Consider the following 9,753-nt stretch of genomic DNA (forward strand, 5'->3'; position numbering starts at 1 on the left):
GGGTAGATAGTCCAAACCTATTTTTGAGTTCTATGATTTTTATTTATAGTTAGAAATTTGATTGCAAAGATTTAATTTTCCTTAAAGAAATGAGTTCAAATTCTAATTCACAAAGGAAAAGCTTGAACCAGAGCCTTGACTTCCAAAGACATGACAAAGAAAACTCTTTCTGCCCGAGAGCTACAAACAATTCTCCAAGCACTTTTCAAACTCTTCATTTAATTAACAGGGATGATTTCTTCCCCATAAAGAGACAGAAATGATACCATTTCCCATCTGTGTTTCTCTACACAACTGGATACCCTGGGGCTTGAGCTCAGGACTTCAAAAGCAGGTCAGTGTTTATAACCTCCAAGGCCTGCCGGGTTGATTAGCAGGAGAAATGTGGTTACAAAAACATCTCTAAAGGGCCAAGCCATGTGAGCGGAACTGTCAATGTTCAGAAAATGTGGAATCAGAAAGTCTGAACATTTCCTGTGTTAAGGGAACAAACATCACAGCAAATTTTTGTTAGAAAATGACTTATCGGGCTTCCCTGGTGGTGCAGTGGTTGGGAGTCCGCCTGCCGATGCAGGGGACACGGGTTCGTGCCCCGGTCCGGGAAGACCCCACGTGCCGCGGAGTGGCTGGGCCCGTGAGCCGTGGCCGCTGGGCCTGCGCGTCCGGAGCCTGTGCTCCACAACGGGAGGGGCCACAGCAGTGAGAGGCCCGTGTACCACAAAAAAAAAAAAAAAAAATGACTTATCATATGAATGAACTGTGGGAAATGGCTTTACTTAATACGAAGATAAATGGGATATTTGTTCATCTATCTTCTCTATTTCTTTTTGAGTATTTCTATGTCTCTTTAATTAATCCTATTTCTTCATCTTCTTACTATTTCTAAGACTATAGTAATTTTCATTTTTAAGAATTTTTCATTCCTAGTTTCCACAGTTCTTAATTTTTACTGCCTCTTTGCTAGAAGCCCTGTTTGTGCATTATTTCTTACCTTTCTGAATTTTCTGTCCTGTCTTCCTTGCCTTCCTTGCCAATAATGGGAATTGGGGACTAAACAGACATAGGAAAAATATGTCCCTGGGATTAAAAAAAAAAAAATCCACCACCACATCACCCCCACCCTCACCCACCCCAACAAAGTGATTTCTGTTTCCAAGTTCTTCCTGAAACTCTCCCAAGGACTTTGAGGCCAGAACAAACTGTGGCACACTAGGATTAGAACACATCACAACAAAAGAATTTAAGCAGGCTGATTTGCCTGGCAAAATGTTGATAGCTGGTAAACTAAGGATCTGGAACTCCTGAGACTCCTGCACACAGTTTGACCAGGTAGTTGGGCCACATCAAATGTACCAAAGACAGGCTTTGTTCCCTCTGTTAGTCCTCCTCTCTGGCCAAATTCACTACCTCATTCTTTATTCAAAAGCTGTTACTCTAAGTGGATGGGCTAGGTCACATTACACAAATCATGGTTATTTAAGTTGTTTGGTTGTTTGACAATATATACACAAACATACATGTACACACACACACACACACAGACACACACACACACACCCATAACAAAGAATTCCAGAAAAAAAAAAAACTGTCACTGAAATGGTGTTTGTTGGATTATGTGGACTTTGTCTAACTTGCAGATAAATGGGACACTAATTCAGCAACTTTTTTAAAAATCTAGTTTATATTTATTAACTTCTGGAACTCAAATGAAATTCCAGGAAGCATGGAATCAATAGAGTACAGAAGAGACTTTAACAGAAAAGAAATATACCAGTTTTTGACAAAACGCCAAATATCCAAAACCAAATAACCTACAGCTAAAATATGGTAAGGGTCAGGAAGGGCATCTCAGAAACTTTCATTCTGTTTCACCCTCTCTCTCCTTTTCTGCTATGATTGCTTTTATGCATACAGGGAGGCCCGCTCCATCATCACCTTTTTGAACCATGTAAGATTTTTAGGAGTAAAAACATGAATATGAACTAAAATCTATGCTCCCATTGGATTCTAATGTACTTCAAAGCTCTTTGGTACAGTTTTATGTATTTGAAAGTTTTTGTTGTTATTTTAATGTTGAAACAAATTTTTATTGATCAATTTGTGTGGTAGGTCTAGATGTTAGTCATGTGCCATCCTCAGTTATTAAAAAGAAGTTAATATAGCTCTTCAGGGGTAGACTCCATTCAATTTCACAGTAACAGCATTGAACTTCTGAAATTCATTTCAAAACTGGAATGAGCCACATACTGTAAAGTGAATGATATAACCATACAAACTTTGAGTGGATAAACTATACAACTATTGAGATTCCCACATCACTGACTTTCACATATAATTTCTAACATAGACTTTGATTTTAAGCTCAAGTATGTCCAGGATTTTCAAATATCTATTTCACTTTTTTAAAGTCAGTTAAAATTTCAGATGTTAAATCCTATTTTTAGAATTCCCATTAAATTGCAAAAGAGTTCTGCAAATTATACATTAATTAATTTTATAAAATGAATGAATCTTATCTCTTTCAAAAAAAGTCCTTTCCTTACTGAAAACAATTATACATTTCTGTGTTTCTACTATTGCTGCATCTGTTAAGATTTTACCATAGGGGAGACCTTCAAGATGGCAGAAGAATAAAATATGGAGATCATCTTCCTCCCCACAAATACATCAGAAATACATCTACATGTGGAACAACTCCTACAGAACACTTACTGAATGCTGGCAGAAGACCTCAGATTTCCCAAAAGGCAAGAAACTCCCCACGTACCTGGGTTGGGCAAAATAAAAAGAAAAAACAGAGACAAAAGAATATGGACAGGACCTACACGCCAGGGAGGGAGCTGTGAAGGAGGAAAAGTTTCCACACACTAGGAAGCCCCTTCACTGATGAAGATGGGGGGTGGTGGGAGGGAAACTTTGGAGCCATGGAGGAGAGCACAGCAACAGGGGTGCAGAGGGCAAAGTGGAGAGATTCCTGCACAGAGGATTGGTGCCATCCAGCAGTCACCACCCCGAGAGGCTTGTCTGCCCACCTGCTGGGGCAGGTGAGGGCTGGGAGCTGAGGCTCTGGCTTCGGAGGTCAGATCCCAGGGAGAGGACTGGGGTTGACTGCATGAACATAGCCTGAAGGGGGCTAGTGCCCCACAGCTAGCCAGAAGGGTGTCTGGGGAAATGTGTGGACCTGCTGAAGAGGCAAGAGGCCATTGTTTCAGGGTGGGCAAGGAGAGGGGATTCAGAGCAGCGCCTAAACGAGCTGCAGAGACAGGCGCGAGCCGAGGCTATCAGCTCAGACCCCAGAGACGGGCATGAAATGCTAAGGCTGTTGCTGCAGCCACCAAGAAGCCTGTGTGCGAGCACATGTTACTATCCACAAGTCCCCTCCCAGGAGCCAGTGTAGCCTGCCACTGCCAGCGTCCCGTGATTCAGGGACAACTTCCCTGGGAGAACACAGCACGCCTCAGGCTGTTGAAATGTCACACGGGCCTCTGCTGCCGCAGGCTCACCCCACATTCTGTACCCCTCCCTCCCCCCGACCTGAGTGAGCCAGAGCCCCCAAATCAGCTGCTACTTTAACCCCGTCCTGTCTGAGTGAAGAACAGTTGCTCTCAGGTGACCTACATGCAGAGTCAGGGCCAAATCCAAAGCTGAACGCAGGAGCTGTGTGAACAAAGAAGAGAAAGGGAAATTTCTCCCAGCAGCCTCAGGAGCAGTGGATTAAATTTCCACAGTCAACTTGATGTACCCTGAATCTGTGGAATACCTGAATAGACAACAAATCATCCAAAAATTGAGGCAGTAGGCTTTGGGAGCATTGATATATATATATATTTTTTTTCCTTTTTCTCCTTTTGTGAGTGTGTATGTGTACGCTTTCTTGTGTGATTTTGTCGGTATAGCTTTGCTTTTACCATTTGTCCTAGGGTTCTGTCTGCCCTTTTTTTTTTTTCTTAAGTAAAGTTTTAACTGCTTGTTATCATGGGTGGATTTGTCTTTTGGTTTGGTTGGTCTCTTCTTTCTTGCTTTCTTTTTTTTATTATTTTTAGTTTTCTTTTATTTTTAATAAATACTTTTTACTTTTTATTTTAATAACTTTATTTTATTTTATTCTTTCTTTCTTTCTTTCCTCCCTTTCCTTCTGAGCTGTGTGGCTCACAGGGTCTTTTTCCTCTGGCTGTGTGTCAGGTCCGTGCCTCTGAGGTGGGAAAGCCAAGTTCAGGACATTGGTCCACCAGAGACCTCCCAGCTCCACATAATATCAAACGGCAAAAGCTCTCCCAGAGATCTCCAACTCAACGTTAACAGCCAGCTTCACACAACAACCAGCAAGCTACAGTGCTAGACACCATAAGCCAAACAACTAGCAAGACAGGAACACAACTCCACCCATTAGCAGGGAGGCTGCCTAAAATCATAACAAGGTCACAGACACCCCAAAACACACCACCAGAGGCAGTCCTGCCCACCAAAAGACAAGATCCAGCCTCATCCACCAGAACACAGATACCAGTCCCCTACACGAGGAAGCTTACACAACCCACTGAACCACCCTTAGTGACTGGTGGCAGACACCAAAAACAATGGGAACTACAAACCTGCAGCCTGCCAAAGGACACACCAAACACAGTAAGTTAAGCAAAATTCGAAGACAGAGAAACAGACAGTAGATGAAGGAGCAAGGTAAAAACCCACCAGACCAAATAAATGAAGAAGGAATGGGCAGTCTCCTGAAAAAGAATTCAGAGTAATTATACTAAACATGACCCCAAGTCTTGGAAATAGAACATAAAAATACAAGAAACATTTAACAAGGACCTAGAAGAACTAAAGAGCCAACAAACAATTATGAACAACACAATAAATGAAATTCAAAATTCTCTAGAAGGAATCAATGGCAGAATAACTGAGGGAGAAGAATGGATAAGTGACCTGGAAGATAAAAGAGTGGAAATAATTACTGCAGAGCAGAATAAAGAAAAAAGAATGAGAAGAATTGAGAACAGTCTCAGAGAACTCTGGGACAACATTAAATGCACCAACATTCGAATTATAAGGGGCCCAGATGAAGAAGAGAAAAAGAAAGGGACTGAGAAAATATTGAAGAGATTATAGTAGAAAACTTCCCTAATATAGGAAAGGAAACAGTCAATCAAGTCCAGGAAGCACAGAGAGTCCCACACAGGATAAATCCAAGGAGAAACACGCCAAGATACATATTAATCAAACTATCAAAAATTAAATACAAAGAAAAAATATTAAAAGCAACAAGGGAAAGGCAACAAATAACATACAAGGGAATCCCCATAAGCTGAACAGCTGATCTTTCAACAAAAACTCTGCAAGCCAGAAGGGAGTAGCAGGGCATATTTAAAGTGATGAAAGGGAAAAACCTACATGCAGGATTACTCTACCCAGCAAGGATCTCACTCAGATTCGACAGAGAAATTAAAACCTATACAGACAAGCAAAAGCTAAGAGAATTCAGCACCACCAAACCAGCTTTACGACAAATGCTAAAGGAACTTCTCTAGGCAAGAAACACAAGAGAAGGAAAACACCTACAATACCAAACCCAAAACAATTAAGAAAATCGTAATAGGAACATATATATCAATAATTACCTTAAAAGTAAATGGATTAAATGCTCCAACCAAAAGACATAGACTGGATGAATGGATACAAAAACAAGACCTGTATATATGCTGTCAACAAGAGACCCACTTCAGACCTAGGGAAACATACAGACTGAAAGTAAGAGGATGGAAAAAGATATTCTATGAAAATGGAAATCAAAGAAAGCTGGAGTAGCAATTCCCATATCAGACAAAATAGATTTTAAAGTAAACACTATTACAAGAGACAAAGAAGGACACTAGATAATGATCAAGGGATCAATCCAAGAAGAAAATATAACAATTGTAAATATTTATGCACCCAACATAGGAGCACCTCAATATATAAGGCAAATGCTAACAGCCATAAAAGGGGAAATCGACAGTAACACAATCATAGTAGGGGACTTTAAAACCCCACTTTCACCAATGGACAGATCATCCAAAATGAAAATAAATAAGGAAACACAAGCTTTAAATGATACATTAAACAAGATGCACTTAATTGATATTTATAGGACATTCCACCCCAAAACAACAGAATACACTTTCTTCTCAAGTGTACACAGAACATTCCCCAGGATAGATCATATGTTGGGTTGCAAATCAAGCCTTGGTAAATTTAAGAAAATTGAAATCATATCAAGTATCTTTTCTGACCACAACGCTATGAGACTAGATATCAATTACAGGAAAAGATCTGGAAAAAATAAAACCACATGGAGGCTAAACAATACACTACTTAATAACCAAGAGATCATTGAAGAAATCAAAAAACACCTAGACACAAATGACAGTGAAAACACAATGCCCCAAAACCTATGGGATGCAGCAAAGGCAGTTCCAAGAGGGAAGTTTATAGCAATACAATCCTACCTTAAGCAACAGGAAACATCTCAAATAAACAAACTAACCTTACACCTAAAGCAATTAGAGAAAGAAGGACAAAAAGCCCCAAAGTTAGCCAGAGGAAAAAAATCATAAAGATTTGATCAGAAATAAATGAAAACGAAATGAAGGAAACAATAGCAAAAATCAATAAAACTAAAAGCTGTTTCTTTGAGAAGATAAACAAAATTGATAAACCATTAGCCAGACTCATCAAGAAAACATGGGAGAAGACTCAAATCAATAGAATTAGAAATGAAAGAGAAGAAGTAACAACTGACACTGCAGAAATACAAAGGATCATGAGAGATTACTACAAGCAAATACATGCCAATAAAATGGAAAACCTGGAAGAAATCGACAAATTCTTAGAAAAGCACAACCTCCCAAGAGTGAATGAGGAAGAAATAGAAAATATAAACAGACCAAATAAAAGCACTAAAATTGAGACTGTGATTAATAATCTTCCAACAAACAAAAGCCCAGGACAAGATGGCTTCACAGGCAAATTCTCTCAAACATTTAGAGAAGAGCTAACACCTATCCTTCTCAAACTCTCTTAAAATATAGCAGAGGGAGGAACACTCCAAAACTCATTCTATGAGGCCAACATAACCCTGATACCAAAAGCACACAAAGATGTAACAAAGAAAGAAAACTACAGGCCAATATCACTGATGAACATAGATGCAAAAATCCTCGCCAAAATACTAGCAAACAGAATCCAACAGCACATTAAAAGCATCGTACACCATGATCAAGTGGGGTTTATACTAGGAATGCAAGGATTCTTCAATATATGCAAATCAATCAGTGTGAAATACCATATTAACAAACTGAAGGATAAAAACCATATGATCATCTCAATAGATGCAGAAAAAGGTTTCGATAAAATTCAACAGCCATTTATGATAAAAATACTCCAGAAAGTAGGCATAGAGGGAACTTACCTCAACATAATAAAGGCCATATATGACAAACCCACAGCCAACATCGTTTTCAATGGTGAAATAGTGAAACTATTTCCACTAAGATCAGGAACAAGACAAGGTTGCCCAATCTCACAACTGTTATTCAACATACTTTTGGACGTTTTAGCCACGGCAATCAGAGAAGAAGAAGAAACAAAAGGAATTCAAATTGGAAAAGAAGAAGTAAAGCTGTCACTGTTTGCAGATCACATGATAGTATACATAAATAATCCTAAAGGTGCTACCAGAAAACTACTAGAGCTAATCAATGAATTTGGTAAAGTAGCAGGAAACAAAATTGATGCACAGAAATCACTTGCATTCCTATACACTAATGATAAAAAATCTGAAAGAGAAATTAAGGAAACACTCCCATTTACCACTGCAACAAAAAGAATAAAATACCTAGGAATAAACCTACATAAGGAGACAAAAGACCTGTATGCAGAAAATTATAAGACACTGATGAAAGAAATGAAAGATGATACAAACAGGTGGAGAGATATACCATATTCTTGGATAGGAAGAATCAACATTGTGAAAATGACTATGCTACCCCAAACAATCTACAGATTCAGTTCAATCCCTATCAAGCTACCAATGGCATTTTTCACAGAATTGGAACAAAAAATTTCACAATTTGTATGGAAGCACAAAGGACCCCAAATAGCCAAAGCAATCTTGAGAAAGAAAAATGGAGCTGTAGGAATCAGGCTCCCTGACTTCAGACTATACTACAAAGCTACAGTAATCAAGACCGTATGGTACTGGAACAAAAACAGAAATATAGGTCAATGGAACGGGATAGAAAGTCCACAGAAAAGCCCACGCACATAAGGTCACCTTATTTTTGATAAAGGAGGCAAAAACATACAGTGGAGAAAAGACAGCCTCTTCAATAAGTGGTGCTGGGAAAACTGGACAGCTACATGTAGAACAATGAAATTAGAACACTCCCTAACACCATATACAAAAATAAACTCAAAATGGATTAAAGATCTTAATGTATGGCCAGACACTATCAAACTCTTAGAGGAAAACATAGGCAGAACACTCTATGACATAAATCACAGCAAAATCCTTTTTGACCCACCTTGTAGAGAAATGGAAATAAAACCAAAAATAAACAAATGGGACCTAATGAAACCTAAAAGCTTTTGCACAGCAAAGTAAACCATAAACAAGATGAAAAGACAGCCCTCAGAATGGGAGAAAATATTTGCAAATGAAGCAACTGACAAAGGATTAACCTCCAAAATTTACAAGCTGCTCATGCAGCTCAATATCAAAAAAACAAACAACCCAATCCAAAAAATGGGCAGAAGACCTAAATAGACATTTCTCCAAAGAATACATACAGATTGCCACATGAAAGACTGCTCAACAACACTAATCATTAGAGAAATGCAAATCAAAACTACATGAGGGGCTTCCCTGGTGGCTCAGTGGTTGAGGGTCCACCTGCCAATGCAGGGCACATGGGTTCGTGCCCTGGTCTGGGAAGATCCTACATGCCACACAGCAGCTTGGCCCGTGAGCCATGGCCACTGAGCTTGCGCGTCCAGAGCCTGTGCTCCACAATGGGTGAGGCCACAACACTGAGAGGCCCGCATACCGCAAAAAAAAAAAAAAAAACAAAACTACATGAGGTATCACCTCACACCAGTCAGAATGGCCATCATCAAAAAATCTAGAAACGATAAATGGTGGAGAGGGTGCGGAGAAAAGGGAACCCTCTTGCACTGTTGGTGGGAATGTAAATTGATACAGCCACTATGGAGAACAGTACGGAGGTTTCTGAAAAATCTAAAAATAGAACTACCATATGACCCAGCAATCCCACTACTGGTCATATACCCTGAGAAAACAATAATTCAAAAAGAGTCATATACCAAAATGTTCATTGCAGCTCTATGTACAATAGCCGGGACATGGAAGCAACCTAAGTATCCATCAACAGATGAATGGATAAAGAAGATGTGGCACATATATACAATGGAATATTACTCCGCCATAAAAAGAAACTAAATTGAGTTATTTGTAGTGAGGTGGATGGACCAAGAGTCTGTCATACAGAGTGAAGTAAGTCAGAAAGAGAAAAACAAATACCACATGCTAACACATATATATGGAATCTAAGGGGAAAAAATAATGTCATGAAGAACCTAGGGGCAAGACAGGAATAAAGACACAGACCTACTACAGAATGGACTTGAGGACACAGGGAGGGGGAAGGGTAAGCTGGGACAAAGTGAGAGAGCGGCATGGACATAGATACACTA

The sequence above is a fragment of the Mesoplodon densirostris genome, chromosome 4, assembly GCF_025265405.1.
Source record: "Mesoplodon densirostris isolate mMesDen1 chromosome 4, mMesDen1 primary haplotype, whole genome shotgun sequence".
NCBI classification, from domain to species: Eukaryota; Metazoa; Chordata; class Mammalia; order Artiodactyla; family Ziphiidae; genus Mesoplodon; species Mesoplodon densirostris.